General features: G+C 46.3%; 1 protein-coding gene and 1 pseudogene across 2 annotated transcripts in view; one reads left to right on the top strand and one right to left on the bottom strand.

Annotated features, from left to right (window-relative positions):
- KSR1 (kinase suppressor of ras 1) overlaps positions 1 to 21,500 on the top strand; it is a 168,647-nt gene that overhangs the window by 54,248 nt on the left and 92,899 nt on the right. The window lies entirely within an intron of this gene.
- On the bottom strand, positions 1,582 to 20,294 carry LOC134729450 (myb/SANT-like DNA-binding domain-containing protein 3; annotated as a pseudogene).

Genomic DNA, 21,500 nt, shown 5'->3' with positions numbered 1-21,500 from the left:
TTCAGAGCAGATGCTCTCTTGCTGGTTCATTTTTCCAAATGCATGGGTTGGGGGTATGATGTGCTTGGCAGAAGCCTACCAAGAATGCTTATCTAATGTCTTTTAAAAGTGTACAGATAACCATTTCCTGGCTCAATTCTCTGCAGCAAATGCACTTTGATCCTCCTCTGAGCATCCCGCATTGCCTGCCAGGCACCCTTCTGAGCCAGAGTTATCTTGGTATGGAGCGCCGTACCACCCAGGAGCCATGTAGCATGTTCCCCATTCCTTGATTCTCACAACTGTCTTGAGAGCAGGGAGAAAGCTATTATCCCCATCTGAGAAGACAGAGTCTCAGAAGGTGGGGATGAGCCTGCCTGTGCACACTGCACACAGCTCTTGGAAAAACAGTCTAGAAGCTCTAAAAACACCTTTTCTGTCCACTTCCTCTGCTGTTTACTTCTTTCTTAGGAAAAAAGTGAGAAGGGTGAGGAGTTTCCTGGCTAGAGATTCTAGTGCATCTTGCTCCTGCAGAATGTTTGGCTGTGAAGAGGTAGGCCAAGAAACGTGGGGACGCCTGGCTGGGGCTGGAACACTGGCAGGCAGCTGACTGGACTGTCATGACATCTCAGAGCCAGAAGCCTCTTACCTTTCTTCCAGTCTGAGTGCTCTGGAGGTGCACTTGCTCACCAGTGTGGGGAGGTAGAAGGCTGGGAGAGTGTGGAGGGTGGGTGCTGCTGCGCATTGAGGGCTGTCTGTACTTGGCTGGGAAGAAACTGAACAGTGCCAGAAGGTAGGGAGGGGGAGCATTGTTGGTCACTTGGAGTCTGGAACTGAGAAAGACAAGAAAACAGCCTGCTCTCTGGAGCAATTAGACCCCACTCAGGAGGGGCCTGTGGAGCGTTGGGCCAAGTTTCCTGCAGGACCTGGGGCGAGGTGGGAGTGGGATGCTTCTGGGCTGGCAGGGCTGGGCTGTGCTCCATGGCTGAGGTATCTCCATAGGGAGAATGTGTGATTTAGAGGCAGCTTGGTCAGCTTAGGAAATGGTGGTTCCTGAGGCAAACCTTTTCAGTGCCCAAGCAGGGTTGCCTAGGTGAGGGGGCTCTCAGGGTCAGACTCCTCTGCATCCCATCTCACTGGCGAGACCGTTGGTGTGATGAGCTGCTAGCATCCAGGTTTGTTTGCTTCCTGCCACACGTGGCAATTCTTAAAACTAGTTTTTGGTGTTAGGATAAGCACACCCGACAAACATCTGCTTAAGTGTAAGCTTGCTCATCAGGGAGAATACTCTGATTGATGTGGACTTTCTAGGATAGCAGAGCCCAAGTGGCTTTGTGCAATTGATAGTAGTCATGTGTATGTTAAGTTAGCTTGAGCCGACTCTTCAGGGCTGGAGTAGACCAGATCCTGAACCCCTTATCCCCTCATCAAGGTCCTGATGTGTCTCTAGCCTTTGTTTTGATGACCCCAGCAAAATTCCCTGCTCTTTCTCCCTGTAGTGACTTCTTTGTTGCTTTCTGAGCTAGGTTAGGTTTCCATCACTAATCTGTGGAGAAAATGTGTATATCCCAAGCCATTTCCTCCTTCAGAGGAGCTTATGATTTTGGCTTGGAAAACAGAGATGAATATACTCGAAGCATCCAGGGAAGGATGAATTGCTGTACCCTTGCCAGTTTCCAGTGGAACATAAATGTGAGCATTTCTTCTCTGAAGAGGAGGATTCCAGGCATCCTGGAGGGGTGATAAAGTGGCATAGGATTCAGGTTCAATCAAGATGTATTGAGAATGGCCAGGTGCAGTGGCTTACGCCTGTAATCCCAGCACTTTGGGAGGCCGAGGCAGGTGGATTACCTGTGGTCACAGGAGTTTGAGACCAGCCTGGCCAACATAGTGAAACCCCATCTCTACTAAAAACAAAAATTAGCTGGATGTGGTGGCGTACGCTTGTAATGCCAGCTACTTGGGAGGCTGAAGCAAGAGAATTGCTTGAACCTGGGAGGCGGAGGTTGCAGTGAGCTGAGATCACGCCACTGCACTCCAGCTTGGGCAACAGAGCAAGACTCCGTCTCCAAACAAACAAAAAGATGTATTGAGAACCTACGGTAGGCTGGGTTTGTTTGGATCTAGACATCATTCCTTTTCATTTTTACTTTGTTTATATTGTAAAATATTATACAGACTCAGAAAAGTACACAAAACATAAATGTACAGCTTGGTGAATTATCACAAAGTGAGTACCCTTGTAACCACCGTCCAAGAGAAGGAACCCTGCCAGCGCCCCCGGAGGCTCCCTGATCATAACCTCTTCTCTTACTGCCACGCACAACATTAGCTTGACTTTAGTAGAAGTTGCCTCCCTGCTTCTTAAAATAATTATTTACCCAAAATATGAATCCCCAAACACTGTAAATTTAGTTATGCCTGTTTTTTGAACTTCCTACAAGGATAATCATGCTGTATATATTCTTTAGTGTCTGGTTTCTTTCATGCAACATTGTTGTGAAATCTGTGCATTTTCGTTGCATGTAGCTGTCATTTGTTCATTTTCATTGCTGTGTGTTATTCGATTGACTGATTAGCACAATTTTTCTATCCATTCTCCTGTTGAACACTTTGTTTGTTTACATTTTGAGGATATTCCTAAAAAATGCTGCGGGCTAGATGCGGTGGCTCATGTCTGTAATCCTGACACTTTGGGAGTCTGAGGCAGGAGGATCACCTGAGCCCAGGAGTTCAAGACCAGCCTGGGCAACATAGCAAGACTCCTTCTCTATAAAAAAAAAATGCTGCTGTGAGCATTGTTGGACATGACTCTTGGTTAGCCTGTATTGTGTATGTGCATGCACACACTTGTGTTGGGTGTACCTGGAGGTAGCATCACTGCATCTCATCCCATCTTCATATTAACCTTGTAAGCCGATGGGGAGAGTGGCTCACCTTAGCAAGGGTGTGTCTGCTGGGACCCCAGGGAAGCTTTGCTTACTGTCCTATGTCTATACCCCTTGGGTTGTCTCTGAGCTTCTCTTGGGGACGCATCGTTTTCCAGGTGTTGTGAGGAATTACAGCAGTAAAGCTTGCTTGATGCTTATGTTTAACCCCTGCAAGGCAGAATACGGGAGTTGCATGTAGCCAGTGTGGGGGGCTGGTGAAGAAGGGTGTAGGGCTGTGTTGGGGCACAGCCTGCTCATCACACAGGTCCTCCAGAGTGGACCTGAACGCCCAACCCCTTTAATCTTTGGTGTCTGCCTGCAGTGTTTCCTCCCAAGTGGGTTTGGTGCCCTTCCAGCATATTGAGTGGAGAATGGTCGGAAAGGCTGAGGCTTCAGCCGAGTCTCCAGGCCACTGCTTGCGGTGCAGCTAAGCTCTTAATGTGTTTTCATAATCAAAGCAGAAAGGTCCCATTGTGGCGCTAACGCCTTTGCCATAAAGCACTTTTTGTTTCCTAACAAAATTCCAAGTCTCAAAAGCAAGTCAGCTTAGCAAAAACACAATACCAATGAATGGCCATTTGCCACTTGCAACAGCTAGGCAAGCTCCCAGTAAATAACACTCGGTCAGCCTGTGTTTTATTGGGGCACCCCAAAGACATGAAAATACTTTGCAGGCTACTTGGAGGAAAACAGTAAGATATTAGGAGTCATATTTATCACCGGGGAATTATAACCTGATATTAAGGTGCCAGTTAGGGTTTGCTTGGCTATATATTTCAGAAAATTAAGTAAGGCTGGGGACAGTAGCTCACGCCTGTAATCCCAGCACTTTGAGGGGCTGAGATAGGTGGATCACCTGAAGTCAGGAGTTCAAGACCAGCCTGGCCAACATGGTGAAACCCCGTCTCTATTAAAAATACAAAAAACTAGCTGGGTGTGATGGCGTACGCCTGTAATCCCAGCTACTCAGGAAGCTGAGGCAGGAGAATCCCTTGAACTCAGGAGGCAGAGGTTGCAGTGAGGTGAGATTGTGCCATTGCACTCCAACCTGGGCGACAGGAGCAAAACTCCATCTCAAAAAAAAAAAAAAAAAGAAAAGAAAAGAAAAGTAACACTGGAAGTAAGGGATTATTTTTCTTATGAAACAAAAAGCCCAGAGGCTGACAGTCTTACGGCTCCACATTGCTGCCTCCTGTCTTTTTGCTTTATCATCTTCAGCACAAAGCCTCATACTCCCAAGATGGCTGCTATATCTCCAGGTTTCACATTTGCATTTCAGGTAGGAAGGTGGCTTTTGTCAACTGCCTCTTATCCATTTTAATGAGGAAAACTAACTTTCTGGAAGTACCAAGCAATAGGCTTTCCCTTACATTTCACTGGTTAGAACTGGATCACATGGCAACCACTGGTTGTCAGGGTGGCTGGGAGCTGAGCACATTGTTATTTGAACAAAATCAGGGATTCCCGAGGTTAAGGAAGGAAAAGGAGGATGGACATGGGGAGGCAGCTAACAGCAGGTGCCATGATTCACTGGATAAAATAGATAGGAAACAAGCTGTTTCATAGAAAGCGAATTTATATTCAGTAACTGAAACATTCTTGTAAGCACTAAAATGTTTTTTAATCATTTTAATTGCAGTCATGTGCCGCATTGTCAACAACAGACCACGTGTATGACAGTAATCCCATAAGATTATAGTACTGTATTTTTGCTGTACCTTTTCTGTGTTCTGATATGTTTAGATTTGTCTTACAAATGTATTACAGTTGCCTACCATACTCATTACTCTGATGTTCACACAAAGCCAAAATCACCTAAGGACATGTTTCTCAGAACGTATTTCTGTTGTTACACGCCGCATGACTGTAGTTTAAGAAGACACATTTTCTTCTAAACAACTTAATGACTTTTTCGGTGTGGCTGGGAGTCTCAGTAGGCTCTACTGAGGTGTGGTTTGAACGGCCACTTTGCCTCTCATATAATGGTCCCAGAAAATTATCCTTTTTAAATCTTGGGTCTGCTTTGTGGTTTTTTTTTTTTTTTTTTCATTTATTCCATTATTGCTGTCAGGTCTTGTGGCCTCTGTGCATTTACCTCTGGAAACCTGGTTCTTTTCACCTTAAAAATGTTCTGCTTTACTATAATCTATGGATGGGAGAAACCAGAGAACCCAACATGGTAGAAATGTGGATTGAGGAAGGAGGCTCTGGGGGAAACCATTGACTCTCCTCTAGGTTAGGTAGGGCTTTCATGAGCAGGCTTAGTCTGTTTTATCAGCTCTGATCTCTTCTGGCCTATCAGATAAAAGAATTTGCCTTTTTTTTTGTTAAGGGAAGGAGTTTGAAATCTTCTCCAGTCAAGGCACTATTTAACAATTGGCTCTCCATGGCTGACTTAATGCTAATTTTCTCATCACCATTCAACATAGCTTCCTCCTGACCTCATCTGTCTTTGTGAATGCAGCCCCCATTTTATAAGCACAACCTCTAGAAAACCTGGTTTTATCTAACTAAGAGACCTATCACATCCAGGAAGTTGCCAAAGGAGAAAATCGAGAAAAGGTAGTTGTGTGACATTGGGCTAGTTACCTGATCTCTGTCTGTTTTCTCATCTGTGAAAGAGCAATCGTAATGATTGCCTTATGGTCATTGTAAGAAATGAGGATGAGTTAAATGGAATAGTGCCTAGCATGTAGTAAATGCTCAAAAAAGCTATTATCATTAATATTATCATCATTATCACAGATGGGGTGTGTTAATCACAGATTAACACTGATGTGGGATTGGGCCACCCTGGGAGGGTGTTTGGACAGAGGCCAATGTGAGCCATATTTACCTGATGAGAGAGATCAATCCATTGTTGGAACAGACGTCTTCATGTGCCTTTGTCCTCGCTCCCTTTCTGTGATAGTGCAGAGTAGAGTCTCCCTCCCCCTCCTCCTCCTCCCCCTTTCATCCTTTCTTCCTTCCATCATTTTCATATCTGATTACAAGAGTAATATATGTTCCTTGTAGAAAATTTGAAAAGCATAAAAGAAAATTGAAACACTCTTAAAAATGTGTATATAGAGAGAACTTTTCAAAGCTGAGATCATCCTGTACTTTTTGCTCTATAGCCTGCTTTCATTTTTTATTTTCTTTCTTTTTTAATATTTAAAGAGATACATTCTGAGCCAAATGTGAAGACCATGACCCATGACAGCTTCAGGAGGTCCTGAGAACATGTGCCCAAGGTGGTTGGGTTACAGCTTGGTTTTATACATTTTCGTGAGACATAATGACTAGTCTAAACATTAAAACAGAGATCTTAATACAAAAGAGACCCTTTGTGGCAATGAGATACCAAATTCCAACCTGACTCTAGTATAACATCTTATCACATGACAGATAGCAGGCCCTGAAAGAAAGAAACAAAAACAAAAGTATTTTATCCTAAAATAGATTTCTTTGATATATTTTGAAATGGCCCTGCAAAGCTGTCTCTTGTGGGAGAAATTTACATTCTGTAGAGAATCCCCTTCCCTTTCTAGGTAATTTTCTGATCCTGAAAAGATTAACTGAGATCTTTTAAAGGTCTGAATGGGAAACATTTGCCGTCTATTGCCTTTAAGGGTGGCTACCTATGAGACTTCATCTACATAATAAGAACCTTGTGCTCCACAACCCCTTATCTTAACCCAGACACTTGTTTCTATTGATTCCAGGTCTTTAATAACTCTTTTTCTTTTTATTTTCTTTTTATTTTTTTTGAGCCAGAGTCTCACTCACTCTATGGCCCAGGCTGGAGGGCAGTGGCGTGATCTCGGCTCACTGCAACATCCACCCCCTGGGCTCAAGTGCACACCACCATGCCTGGCTAATTTTATACTTTTAGTAGAGATGGGGTTTTGCCATGTTGCCCAGGCTGGTCTCGAACTCCTGATTCTGAGCTCAAGCAATCCGCCCACCTTGGCCTCCCAAAATGCTGGGATTACAGGCTTCGGCCACTGCACCTAGCTGATAATAATTCTTTCATTTTCATTGGACGATAAACTATGAGTGTTATTGAGTACCACTCCTGTGTAGCATTTCATCAAATGGATTTCAACCTGGAGTTGGAAGAGACCACTGAGGATTGAAGGTAGATTGGTTTTCCTGGGTGAGCTCAGAGAATCCACCCTTGGCCCACTTCTGTATTGTAAGACTTGCTTTTTTCTAACTGAGGGATGGAGTGCATTGCAGTTGGGTCCCTATGTTATGTAATTGTGGGGGCTGTAAGCTTGGATTGTAAGTGGAAGATTTGGGGACCTGGGATGATTTCAGATATAGGCAAGAATGGAGGAAGAATGATTGTAAGCTAAAGCAGTAACACGATTCAAGCTATTTATTCATTTGGTCATTATTGAGGACCTGCTGTATGCCACCACATGAGGCCAGATGCTCTTGATACAGAAATAAATAGGAGGACCTTCTAGTTTCAGACAGCATCTGTCTCAGTGAGTGAAGACTTAAAAAACCAATTCATGCAGTAGGCTGTTAGAGATGCTCTCATTGAAATCTATCCTGTCCCCAAAAGGAGTCTGAAGGAGGGAGTTGGCAAGGGGGGAGCTGGCAAAGGCTTTGTAGGGAGCAGGGCATTCTAGGTGGAGAGAGCCTGTAAACAAGGCCCCAGAGGTGTGAAACAGCTTGGATGGATTAGCTTAGCAGTAAAGAAGCAATAGCTACACCTTTTCATTTCTCAATCCACTTAATACTGGGTGGAGTAGCTGCACTTGTGAAATTTGGCGAACCTTAATATTCTTAAAGAAAAAGGCAGAAGGTATGTATTTCGAAAGCATCCTATAGTTTTCTTTCCGTCCTTTCTTTTGGAAAGTGTAGCTCACCCCCTGAAAAGCATAGAATTGGTTTCTGTTAACTCTGGTGTTTGCTGTCTGCCTGCCCACCCAGTGCCCATCCATCATCTGAGTGCCGCCTCTCTACAAGGCACTGTGTCGGGGAGCTCAGAGCCTGACCTTGCCAGGCTCTTGCAATCTGGGTCAGTGGACATCTATGTTGATAATTGATGTTCTGTGCTGACAAGTTCTGTGGGAAAGTGGAGGTAGGAGCAAGCACTGTGTTGGCAGGAGTCGGGAAAGCTTAAGGCTGCGATGCTCAAAGGAGAGGATAAATGATGGACACTCCCTAGACCCTCCTCCCTCTCCACCAAAGGCATAGCCTTCATAGTGCTGGAAATGTTCCATATCCCTCCATTGTGCCGTGGTGGGAAAAAGACAGGGAAAGAGCCCTCCAGGGAACTGGCATTTGTTGTGGCCTGCACTGGCTGGTTCCTGGAGTAGGATGTGTGCATCATTAGCCCTGCATAGCACAGTAGCTGTGAGGAAGTGACCGCTCAGGTGTTGGGTGATGTGTCTAGGGTCACATTGCCTAGAAGAGTGGCAGGGCTGCGCTTGCTGCAGGCTTGCTTGATCCTGAAGCCCTGGTTCCTCTCACCATGCCCTGGGCTGCAGAACTCACTTCTGGGCAGTGTAAGGCCGCTGGTAGGTAATGGTGACAGTGGGAGGAGTAATACCTGAACAGAGGCTGCCCTAAATAATGGCTTGTGGTGGTCAGCGCCTGGAAGCCCTGGGTGTGGTTCCCTGCAGAAAGGAATTCTGAGGCCTCAGAAATGAGGTTTTGTTTTGTTAAAATTGTCTTGGGCACCCACTCTCCAGTTGCAGGTCAGGGCCTGCCCTGTGGCTCAAGTGTGGGGCCACATGGAGGTTGAATCAACTGCTCCCTTAGGGCTCCCAGGGGTGGGAGGACAGGAAATCCCTCCAGGATTGTTTAGTTCAGCAATACTCCTCCCCACACCCGTGTTACAGCTGAGGAAAGGAGTCCCCTTCAACCCCAGGCATTTAGTGATTCTATCATGTCGGCATAGTTTCTTCTCTGACCTGGCCATGGTGCGTTTGATGCCAAGAATGGGCAGCCTGAGTGGTGATGGTCAATCAGTGCCACTCTGTCAGTCCCGGGACCCCAGCTGTCCCCGTTCTCTGCACAGCCCAGCCTTGGGTGCTTGCTTGTGGGGCCTGCAATGTGAGTGTTTAGAGCTGCCAGATTTGTGGGGGATTTCTGCCACTGTTAAAACCAAACAAAAAGCAAGGAGCTCTACTGAGCTGTATGATTATTTAGGCTCCAAATTGGGACGGGTTGTGGTGAGGGACCTAGAGTCTAAGACCAAAGGAAAGTCCCTGGTCCATGGCACAGGCTTTGAATGTGGGCCCCACCACCTGAGAGCTGTGAGCTTTGGGAGGAGCTCTTCATCCAGCCCAGCTGGGAGTGGGGACAGTAAAACTGTTTCCCCAGCCGGGAGTGGGGATAGTAATACTGAACCTGGCAGGGCTGCTGTTAGACCATGGGTACTCGGTGCAGCAGAGTCTCTGTAAATGGCAGAGGTGGTGCTTTGCAGATGGGAGAAGGGAATAAACCTGTAGCTGATGTCAGGCCCTTTGTTGCACCCTTTATACCGAATGAATTATTTCATTTCACTCCATAACACCTCTGAAATAGGCTACACTGTTCCCATTTGACAGACACCAAAATGAGTTTCGGAGAGTTTCTGAAACTTGTCCAAGTTCATGTAGCAAATGGAGTTTAACTTCCAAATTCTTTCCACCTTGCCATGAGAAAATTTCCATTCCTGCAGAAGATGGCCTTCTACAAAGGGCACCAAAGGGATTTAAGTCACACCTTGGGACACATTCCTAGATCCAAGTGGTTTCTGTATGTTATAGGCCAGACAGTAGCAAATGCAAAGGTAAATTTATGTGCCTGTGGAGGGGGAGAATTAATTTTTTCCCCTCCCTGGACTTTAACTCTGGAAAGCTTAATCTTCTAAAGCTTAATGTTTAGAAAGGGCTCAGAAACTCTGCTTGGTGCGCATAATAAGTGTTGTGTCCCCAAGGCATTTGTTAGATAAAATGAAAATTAAATAAATAAATAAAATGCTAATCGTGCCACCAGCCCTGAAGTCTCCTTGTCTCTGCTGGCTTTTCCGTGCAGAACGGGCACGGTGGAGCTTTGTTCTTCTGCCCCTTTGTCCGGACGAGGCCTCTCAGGGGCTGACTCACAGGCAGGGAGGCCAGGCTGTGCCCGCCCAGGTTTCCCAGGCCCCGCTGCCTCCAACTCTCACTGGCCTCCTTTTCCCGAGGGTGGGGTGGCCCCCTGCCAGTGGATTGGAGGGGTGCTGCCTTCCCCCTTACCCATTTGTCCCAGTGGCCAAAAGGGGCTGAAAGCAGGTAGCTGGAGGATGCGGGAGACGTGTGATTCCCTGTTTGCCAGTTGGCCTAACTGGAATCTTCCTGAAATCATTGTATCCCTGTGAGCAGACAGCAGGCACTATGGGCTGTTTGGCCTTGGGTTCGCTTCCTGCCTTGGGCAGTCTGTGGAATGGGACCCGGTCCTCAAGCACTGGTGGCTGCCAGCAGGAAGTTTGTTCAGCACCGTGGTTCTGAACCCTGTCCTCATGTTTGAATCATGGGTGCTTTTAAAACACATCCATATCAGGAGCACAGCCCTGGGCCAGCTGACTTAGTACCTCTGGGGTGGGAATTGGCCCAGGCATCTCTATATGTATACCCGCTCCAAGTGATTCTGATACACAGGGAGGGTGGAAAGCCCCTGGTTAGGATACCCAAGCTGAAAGGACTGCTCAGGAGTTGCTTGTTCCACCCTTCAGTTTACCCATGAAGACAGTGAGTTGACAAAGGCCATTCCTTTTTTTTTTTTTTTTTTTTGAAACAGGGTCTAGCTCCATTGCCCAGGTTGGAGTGCAGTAACTCACTGGAGCCCCGACTTCCTGGGCTCAGGCAAGCCTCTTGCCTCAGCGTCTTGAGTAGCTAGGATCACAGGGTCTAGCTCCATTGCCCACGTTGGAGTGCAGTAGCTCACTGGAGCCCTGACTTCCCGGGCTCAGGCAAGCCTCTTGTCTCAGCCTCTTGAGTAGCTAGGATCACAGACATGAGCCACCACGCCTGGCTAGTTTTCGAATTTTTTTGTAGAGATGGGGTCTCACTGTGTTGCCCAGGCTGGTCTCAAACTCCCTAGGCTCAAGTGATCCACCTGCCTTAGGCTCTCAAAGCGTGGGGATTGCAGGCGTGAGCCACCACACCTGGCCTGCAAGGGCTACTCTGATGGAGGCAGGTGGGTTAGAACCAGGTCTCCTGACGTCTGAGCCCCAAAGCACCGCCTGTTGCCCTGTTAATCCACACTCTCATGGCTATGGGAAAGGCAGGCAGTTGGAATTATGATGTTGATGATAAAAATGTCTGCTCATCACCCATGCTGCTAGGGAGACCAGGCTTAGTTAGGTTTACTTTCTCTGTTCTTTCCTTTCTCTTGCACATATTTACCATCGCATCTTTTCACATGACATCACAAGTATTTATTTTCTAGGCCATGAGTTCTCAGAGGGCAAGTTCTGGATAATGGCTGGGTTTTTGTTACAGCCATTCTTATACACTGGTACCTGGCCAGAGCAAGCTTTCAATAAATGTTGTGGAGTGGAAAGGTGGATACCAGACCCCAGCCTTGAGCCCGGTGGAGTGTCTCTCTGAGCCCCTGGGTTAAGTGGGTCAAGGCAACTACCCTTTGCACTTAGGGCAAGTTCACATGAAAAATCCATAGACAGGCAGAGTCAGGAAAAACAGGACTGAGAAGGGGCTATGAACTTGATCCTAGGAATACTGGCTTACCTGAAACTAAACAACTACGCAATCCTCCACACAGCTTTGGCCCCTGCTCCCCGTGGCCCTCCCGCCCAGCTCGCCTTTGCAGTGAGCAGATCCAGTATACATGTCACAGCTGGAATCTGGCTTGTGTTTGGAAATAAACAACTTGGTCCCTCTCTCTGCCTGGGATTTTCCTTTATCAGGAGATGCTCATGAGCCACCACCACAGATGAGGTGTTTCTTTCCAGCAGAGATGAGATGTTCTTTTCAGCAGCCTGCCTGAGAGCTCCAGGGAAAAGTGGGAGGGCTTTGTGGTGGGACAAACACCTTCACATTGTCCTTTTCTGGTTGGTATTGGAGAGGGCTTGAGTGAGTAGGCTGGATATGAAATAATTTGAGGGGTGGTGAATGCAGAGGACTAATCCACCAACCCCCCAGCAAGTTTGCAATGAGGGAAAGTCTCTGTCTTGCAAGAGGAGACACCATAGATAGAAAGCAATGGGTGCACCACTCTGAATGCTGGCTGCCCAGCTAGGTTGCTTTTTGCAGGGTGGCCTGTCCTCAGGCAGCAGCCAGACAACATTTTGGGGAGAGTAGCTCAGGGGATTCCTGTGTTTCTGCTGTAGCTAGTTCAGGGTACTAAGAAAGAAAAAAAGGATCCTGCTACCATCATGTTAGGTAGAAACTGGCAGTTTAGAAATACAGCATGGGGAGGGGCCTCCTCTCTCACACAGGGCCCTGGGGAGTGTAAATTGGTACAACTACTCTCAAGAGAACTTGACTAGATGTGGTGAAGTTAGGGATACACATACCCTATAGCCAAAAATTTTACTTCTATTGTCTGTACTGGAAAAACTAGCATGCAAGTGCTCAAGGAGAAATAGATGTACATTGTAGCATTTTTGGTGATGATGAAAAACTAGAAGGAAACTAAAAGCCTATTAGCCAGGAAATATATCAATAAATGACGGTTTACACAGTGTAGTACTTTTCACCAGTTCCATCTGACTTACATGAATCAGCCCGACTACATTTAAGAAAAACGTTGGTAGAAAGGTTGCAGAATATCTGTAGTAATGATACCATTTCTGTAAGGTTAAAAAAAAAAAAAAGGAAAGATACCATTTTTGTGTGTTTGAATTATTTAGAAAGTGAGAGACATGTTGCTGCCATCAAGTTGCTCACAGTCTAATGGGGAAAGTTGGCAAATAAACAGCTGGAGGCTTCCAGATAGTGAATGTTGATGTTATTGACCAAGTTCCTTGTCTTGCAAGACATGACCAGTTTGGAGGGGATATTAGATAAAATAGAGTTCAAATAACAGTAACTCAGGCAAGTTAATTTTTCTCACACATAAAAGAAGTCTGGATGTAGGTAACCCAATGTCGATGTGGTGGGTCCACAAAGTCATTAGGAACTCAGGAACCTTCCAGCTCACCCGTCTGCCATTCCTTGTCCTTATGTTCCTAGATGGCTGCTGGAGCTCCAGCTTTCACATCAGCTTTCCAGGGAGCAGGATGAATGAACTGGAGAAGGATGTGTCGTGTATATATTCCTTTTGAAATTACCATGTGGCAGTTCCATTTATGTGTCATTGGCCAGGTATTAGTCACACAGCTACACCTGCCTGCAAGGAAGGATGGAAACGGGCCAGCTAAAACCTCAGCATTCTGTTAGGAAGAAAGGAGAGTGGAAAGTGGGAGGCCACCACTAGATGATGAAAGATGAGATAGTGAGTTTGGGTACCTCTGGCCCATGCAGGCTGGCCATCCATTTGGGGGTTAGATTGGGGCTGGAGCTTATGAGAGGAGTGGGGTTCAGAGTTTTCTAAATTGGGAGGCATAAGCATGTAGGTGATTGTGGGAGTCCTGGGAAGGAGGCTGCTGAGTTGTCAGAAAGGTAGGAGAACTGGGAAGCTAGGGGTGGGCATGTCTGGGAGGAGAGACCACTTGGCCAGATGCCCCAGTGAGGTCAAGCAGGATGAGGGTGGGAGTGAGAACACGGACTCTGGGGGCTTCTGCAAGAGCAGTTTTGGTGGAGTAGAGAGACTAAGATCAATGGAGGAGTAATATTGAACAGCTGAGGAAATGTGTCAAGATCTTTGAACTTGAAGGGAATGAGAGAGAGAAGGGGGAGCTGAAGAGAAAGTATTTATTAAGGCCAGAAAGATTTGAATGCAGGTTTGGAGGCTGAAGGACAGCTAGATCTCCCCTCCTCATCCCCTTCCCAAGGAGGGAGGTATTGATGGGAGGTGAGGATAGGCAAATCCAGCAAGTACAGGCCGGTGGCCTCCAGTATCTCTGCAAAGGGGCTTGTAGAGCATGAAACTGGTAAGATGCTGCCCCAGGAATTGGGGAAGAGCAAGGAATTAGATAGGATCAAATCAAAGAGCTGCTAAGCCAGAGGAAGTAGGTCAAAACCTAAAACTTTGGATGTCCCCAACCCACCTGCACATTGAGTTTTCTCCCGTAGCAATTATAGGAGCAGAGAAAAAGAGATTACCCAGGATTAGAAGGCTGCAGGCAGAGCGGCAGGAAAAGGCAGGGAGGGGGCTCTGGGTTCCTGGAGTGGCAGTGGTGGTGTGGAGTTCAAGCAGGGTTATATTACATTATGCTGTAAGTTGGAAAAGGGTGGGCACATTTTAGAAATATTCCCATTAGAAATGGTAAGAAAGAAAAAATCTTATGCCCATGAAGTTGTAAATGTCAGAGCATTGTCTCATCATTACTGAAAATGTGATCATTCTAGACACACAGAATTGTGCTCTCAGTCACCCGCATCAGTCCTTCTGTATATTTTGAGTTGCATTAATTTGCAGGCCACTTATTTAATATGAAACTGTGCCTGCTTGTTACTTGGTAGCAGACCTGGGAGCCAGGTGGCCTGGGTTCAGATTCCAGCTCCGCCTCTTACTTACTGTGTGAACTTGGACAGGGCTGTATACAGTCAAGCAGGTTGTGCACTGCACAAGGGGGTGAAGGGTTCCTTAAATCCAGACTGCCCCTATTGCCAGGAATATGCCTTTTGTGGGTCTGTGCTGTGTCTGTGCAGAGGATGGGATGCACTCTTTCACCTTGCACAAAGGCACTGCATGGGTTGGTTCTGGCTCTGGCTTTGGGCAAGTTGCCTCTGTGCATCAGTTTCGTTGGAGAGAATAAATGAGTTACCGCATGTAATGTGCTTGGAACAGGGCCTGACACATGGCTAAGAACCATGGTAAGGATTAAATGCTGATTATATGTAGTACTGGAATGAGCTGAGCCTTCTGGGTCTCCTCTGAAGGCTTATCTTGAGTTTCCCAAAGCCTGGCATTTAGGAGAGGATACAGCTCTCCACCCCTTACAGTTTGGTCACTGAGTTTGCATTTTTTCCCGAAGGTTCCAAAGGTTTCCAAAGGTTCTCTCTAAACCTTAAACTTTTCCAGGTTGCAGCTGCTTAATCTTCAGGCAGCTGACCTTGGTGTTCCTGGTGCCTTCTTCATCTGAAAGAGGATGAGGTAGTTGGGGCCAAGGACACCCCGGGTAGTCTAGCAAGATTTGCCCTTCAGACATTTGCGTAAATCTTCTCCCTAAACATCAAACTGGAGAAATACCGGTGTGCTATAGGGAGAATGAAAACAGCCCTTTCCAATTTGGAACACTTTGCGTGGAAGGTGGGGCCTTGCCCCTATGGCATCCAGATCTGTTCGGTAACTGCAACTAACTTTTCTTTTCTTTTCTTTTCTTTTCTTTTCTTTTCTTTTCTTTTCTTTTCTTTTCTTTCTCTCTCTCTCTCTCTTTCTTTCTTTTTCTTTCTCTCTCTCTCTCATGGTTCTTGTATGAATTCTAATTAAGAGACATTACATTCAGAATTATAGCACTCATGGTGATAATTTTCAGAAGACTGTAACAGCTTCTTTGCCACTTAAGGGGTACAAAGGGTGCAGCTGTTTCCCTGAAGGAATTCTTAAGTTAGTGACTACTACCACTCAAATTTTCCTAGTTGTCGCTCTGTTACAGGTTACTGACCGCAAGTCCATGTTCCAGACATTCTTTGCCAACACAATTAATTACAAGAGAGCCACCCCCAAAGTCTTAGGGTGAATTGGGAAAGGGCCGGTTAAATGAGGAAGCAGGCCATTCCTTGGTAAAAGTTTGTAGTTTTTTTTCCCAATACATCTTCTCTTTATTGAGAACTTCATTTTTATCCTGTGTTCCTCCTCTGCCATCTCAAACTCTCGCTCTGTCTGCTGGATTTTGGCCACAATGCACCTCATTCATTTGTATCAGTTGCAATTGTAAGATGGACATTTGTTGATCATGTTCAGTCCTCATGCATCTTTTTTAAAGCACCTTCCTGAGAGATTTTGCTCCTGTAGTTTTTATTGGCTGTTATTCTGACAGCTGAACACGAGGGTTCAGGTTGAGAGGTCCTCTCACGTGTTGGAAAACGTATGAACTCTTTCTCATCATCGCACAGTTCTCTATTTGAAACAGCAAATGATTCTTGGGCCGTGGCGTGGTATTTGGGCTCCTCCTCCGGGGGGAGGGGTGGAAGGAGTGCTCTGCAGGAAGTAGAGCTGCTCCAGCAGCATGCTGGTGATCTCCTTCCCTAGGACTTGGTTACTCAGGAGGGGGCTGACGCTCCCTTTCACCTTCTCTCTCCTTTCATGGGCCATAATTGTTTTAGTCCAAGCCTTGATGTTCTCCCAGCCCTTCTTCAGCTGTTTGAAATCCGGCAGGGACAGCTCGGCTGAGAGTTGCATTCGTGGGTCAGCGCCTGCAGGTACATTGATTGCTTAAGGGCAATAGTTCACACATCACTTTTCTTACATTCCAGCACATATTTGTACTTTTCTACTAAAACCAGCAGGGTACTCTTTTCTAGTTCTGAGAAGTATTTGGCAGGTTTTATAATTTCATTGTTTTGCATTTTCCACTATATTTCCCCTGGCCGCCAGCTATCCTGTAATCCCCAGCTACTTGGGAAGCTGAGGTAGGAGGACTGCTTAAGCCCAAGAGGTCAAGGCTACAGTGAGCCATGTTTGCACCACTGCACTCCAGCTTGGATAACAAAAGGAGACACTGCAGTGGCACGCCCGCCCCCCCCCCCCCTTTTTTTTTTCTTTTTTGAGACAAAGTCTTGCTCTGTCACCTAGGCTAGAGTGCAATGGCGTGATCTTGGCTCACTGCAACCTCTGCCTCCTGGGTTAAAGCGATTCTCCTGCCTCAGCCTCCCGAGTAGCTGGGACTACAGGCACCAGCCACCAAGCCTGGCTAATTTTTGTATTTTAGTAGAGATGGGGTTTCACCATGTTGGCCAGGCTGGCCTTGAACTCCTGACCTCAAGTGATCCACCCACCTTGGCCTCGCAAAGTGCTGGGATTACAGGCGTGAGCCATGCCCGGCCTGACTTCTTGTTTGGGGCACAAATCAGACTGTATAAGAATCATGAGAAAAACAGTAATATCTTGGGCTTTCACCAAATGTTTTATCCTGGTCAGCAGTATCTTTAGAAGACACAAATTTTCATAGTTTCTTGATTTTAGGATATATTTCATAGTTTAATATTTCTGAAATTGGGAGGCTTTGTACGATGTCTTTAATGTAGTAATTCTTTGCTCTCCCCAAATGCTGTTATTACATTGATTATGTGTCTCATAAATGAACATCCCTACCTCTTGTGGGTCATCCAGGATGGAATTTGTTTTATTGGTCAGTAGAAAAGGCTATGACCTAATTAGTGTATTGAGTAGGTATTCTGTGTAAGTTAATGCATTTATTTTGTTTTTTATTATTTTTGAGATGAAGTCTCACTCTGTTGCCGAGGCTGGAGTGCAGTGGTGCCATCACGGCTCACCGCGACCTCTGCCTACTGGGGTTCAAGCGATTCTTGTTCCTTAGCCTCCTGAGTAGCTGGGATTACAGGTGCGTGCCACCATGCCTGGCTAATTTTTGTATTTTTAGTAGAGAGAGGGTGTCACCATGTTGGCCAGGCTGGTCTCAAACTCCTGACCTCAGGTGATTTGCCCACCTCAACCTCCCAAAGTGCTGGGATTACGGGCGTGAACCACTGTGCCTGGCCAAGTTAACACGTTTAGTCTTTAACACATTTGGTCTTTGCAAGAAACTGAAGCTCAGGAATGGATCAGTAATTTGTTAAAGGTCACACCGCTAGAAAAGAGTGGATCCAGTATGTGAGCCCAGCTCTGTCTAATCATGATGTTCAGTTCTTTCTCCTTCCCAGGAGAGACCTGTACTTCTTCACTTCTGGCTCCTGCTGTGTTTTTAAGCTGAGGATGTCCTCTTCTCTTCCTATTGAAACTCCATTTCTGGGCCAGGCACAGTGGCTCACGTCTGTAATCCCAGTGCTTTGGGAGGCTGAGAAAGGAGGATCTCTTGAGCCCAGGAGCTTGAGACCAGCCTGGGCAAGATGGTGAGACTCTGCCTCTACAAAAATTAAAATAAAAAAAGTTAGCTGGGTATAGTGGTGTTCACCTGTAACCCCAGCTACTCAGGAGGCTGAGGTGGGAGGATTGCTTGAGCCTGGGAGTGTGAGGTTGCAGTGAGCTACGGTCATGCCACTGCACTTCACCCTGGGTGACAAGAGAGACCCTGTCTCTACTGGGAAAAAAACCACAAAAATCCCAAAACAAAACTTACACCACCTGTTCCCCAAAAACCTATTGGAAAAAAAAACTCCATTTATTATTCTTTCAGTTTGGATAACATTTTATGATTATAAAAATGACACCCGTTCTTTAAAAATACAAAAAAGTAAATAATAAAACTTTCCAGTGTTTACATTTTGAGATGTTAATTTTGCTATAAAAATAGAAATTGACCTCAAAGTTGAAAAAAGAAAATTAATGCCTTAAATTAAAATAAAAAAGATATGTGAAGATCATACTGCAAATGTAGTTTTCTTACCTTGAGTTGTTAACTTTCTAGAAGATTATGGGCATTGCCTCATATGATTAAGTACACTGTTAAAAGGGACTTAAAAAAAAAAAGTTGCCTCATAGTGTTCTGTGATTGACACACCAGAATGTAGTTACCTACTTCCCCATGTTTGGCTATTTTAAGTTACACTTCCGTGAATAGGCTTATGCTTACACTTAATTGTTTCTTTAGGATAAATTCCTAGAAGTGGAGTCTGGCTCAAGGGGTGAGGGCCGCCTGGTGAGGCTTCTGTTGCATCATCCTGTTTCTCTGCTGCCCTCCAGGGGGGCGATGCCGCTCCACGCTCCTGCCATGCTCCTGCCACGCTCCTGCCACAGCCACACTGGGGAGTCCCTCTGCCAATGTTGCCAAACATCTGCCCATATGTTTCCATTTTGTATTTCCTTGCTTATTATTAAGGTGGGAGGTTTGTTATGGTTGCCGGCAGAGGTAACTTTCCTTTGAGATAAACATGTATATTTCCTTGGCCTGTTTAACTGACTTCTTTGTGCAACCCCAGTCATTCTTCAAGACCCAATTCAAAGCTCATCTTTTCCATGAACTCTTTCCCAACACCCGTCTTTTCTCTGAAGCTGGAAGCTTTAACTTTCATATCTGAATTCTCACAGCCTGTGTGTATCTGAAAACCCTTGTCAAAGACACTTTTGCATTGCAACTTGATATCTTTGGCCCCCACTTGAATCTGAGGTCTTTAGGGTAGGAGATGGGTCATTCATTTCTGTGTTGTTTGCAGGGCCTTGGCACCATACTGGGTAACTAGTGGGTACTCGATACTCTTGAATGGATAGATAGACACACACTGTTCTTAACAAACCAACCAACCCATCCCACACCCGTCAGCAAAATGAGTTTAATGCCACCTTATGAAATTGCTCTCTTCCTTTCCGCATCTTTGCCTTTGGAATCAGTGAGGTTTTGCTCCATCTAAAGACCCAGCAGGGGCTGGGCACAGTCCCAGCACTTTGGGTGGCTGATGTGGGTGGATCGCTGGAGCCCAGGAGTTTGAGACCAGCCTGGGCAACATGGTGAAACCCTGTCTGTACAAAAAATACAAAAATTAGTTGGGTGTAGTTGTGTGTGGCAGTGGTCCCGGGTACTCAGGAGTCTGCGGTGGGAGGATCGTTTGAGCCTGGGAGGTCGAGGCTACACTGAGCCGTGATTACACCACCGCACTCCAGCCTAAGCAACAGAGTGAGACCCTGTCTCAAAAGAAAAAAAAAAAAAAGACCCAGCAGGGCAGATGGAGTAACCAGCAAAGCCGACCTTAGTGGTGAGGCTGGGCATGGCGGCCTGAGCAGGGATCGGCTCCAAATAGTACGTCTACCGTGGGCTCCTGGACCTTTCTCCCTTTGCTAGAAGAGAAGCACCAGCACCCTCCCTTTTCCTCTTGTGACATTTTAAAATGTATTATTCCCATTCAGAGCCTTATAAAATCAGTACGCAGTAATTAGAGAACATTTGGAAAACACAGAAAAGTAGAAGGAAGAAAATAATTACCTATAGCCTTCCCACTCAGATCAGCCCATTCACAGATGACATTTTTGCTGTGTTTTCTTTCAGTTGTGTTTTCCAGGCAAAGACTTTGTGTGCGAGGTTTTGCTTACGTAGTTCTTGCCATCCATCATGTAGATTTTTTTGTCCTGCCTGTCGCTTAGTAAAATAACACAAAAAACTTCCTATGTTTTTGAAAACCTTCTCAGTGGCTCTGTCATAGTTTAGTAAGTGGTTTTACCATCACCTCCTTAGCTGTGCTTCCATTGTTGGGTCTTTGGGTTGTTTGCACTGTGTCCCTCTTGTAAACAATGTCGGGACGGACAAGTTTGTGCTGGGCGTTTCCTTGTCCCTTTGGCTGGTTACCTCAGGCAGACTGGCCCATACCAGCCCTTCCCCGCTTCATTCTCCTCCCTTGGGGCCAGTGCCCTATTCGCCTCTCGGTTTGTGTTTCTCAGTCTCCGTGTGTAGCAATATGTTGAGAAACGGCTTCCTTTTTCAGGAAGAAAGCTCAAGATGTTGAACCTCGAAGAGGCTGTGCACAAAGGTGCAGAGTCCTGCCTGCTGGGTCATGGCCTTGGCACTGCAGGGCGGCCCCCTTCTGCCTCACAGGCCCAGGGTTACAGAAGGTGCAGGTGACGGGGAGGCCACGCCTTTGAAGGGGCTGCCTGGCAAATCTTTTCCCCTGACAGTAAGCTGAGGGGGTGGCCCTGGTCACATGTTGCAGGTCTCTGGAGCGGGTATAGTGAATACCTGAGTCCATTTTCTGCCTGGTCCCAGACTCGGATCCGTCATGGAAGATCTGGCCCCTGTGTTCTGTGGGCGAGTGCTGGGGGAGAACCCCTCCTGTGGGGCTGCTGAGATGCGTGCTGTGCTGGAGGTGGCTTCAGCCCTGCTCCTCTGAGCAGCTGCTTGGGGCATGCTGTTGAGCTCCAGAGAGCACTTCAGCATATAGCCAGCAGCACCCTGAGGAGCTGCAGTGACAAAGGCCACTGTGGCACTCAAGGCTCAGGTTTGGATGGTGGAGTAACATTGCCTAGGTTCACCTCCCACCCTGGACAGTTACTTTATCTCTCTGTCTTTCATCTCCACTTGGGGATAGTAATAACACCCACCTCCCCAGATGAAATGAGTTAGCATTTTATACACTTCTCAAAACAGTCCCTGTTTGTTAAATAAAAATAGGGAACCAGCGTTACCAGCTAGACCACTCGCTCACAGCAGGTTGAACCCAGGACTTCTGCCATCCAGTATGGGGGAAAGAGTGCTGGACAGAACCAGGAGACCGTCCTGGCACTGCCTTCTACTTTGTGTGACTTTGACTAAGTCGTTGTCCCTCTCTGGGCCTCAGTTTCCTCATCAGTTTTTCATCTATTTCTGTGAGATGACCTTAGGCCCTTCTTGTCTTAGAACATCCAAGGATTTTGTAATTTAAAGGCATTTCAGACATCTGAAGATGGGTCTGGTCCTGC

This window comes from Pan paniscus, chromosome 19 (assembly GCF_029289425.2).
Source record: "Pan paniscus chromosome 19, NHGRI_mPanPan1-v2.0_pri, whole genome shotgun sequence".
Taxonomy (NCBI): Eukaryota; Metazoa; Chordata; class Mammalia; order Primates; family Hominidae; genus Pan; species Pan paniscus.
The sequence above is the reverse complement of the archived record's forward strand: the minus strand, read 5'-3'. Positions and strand labels throughout refer to the sequence as shown.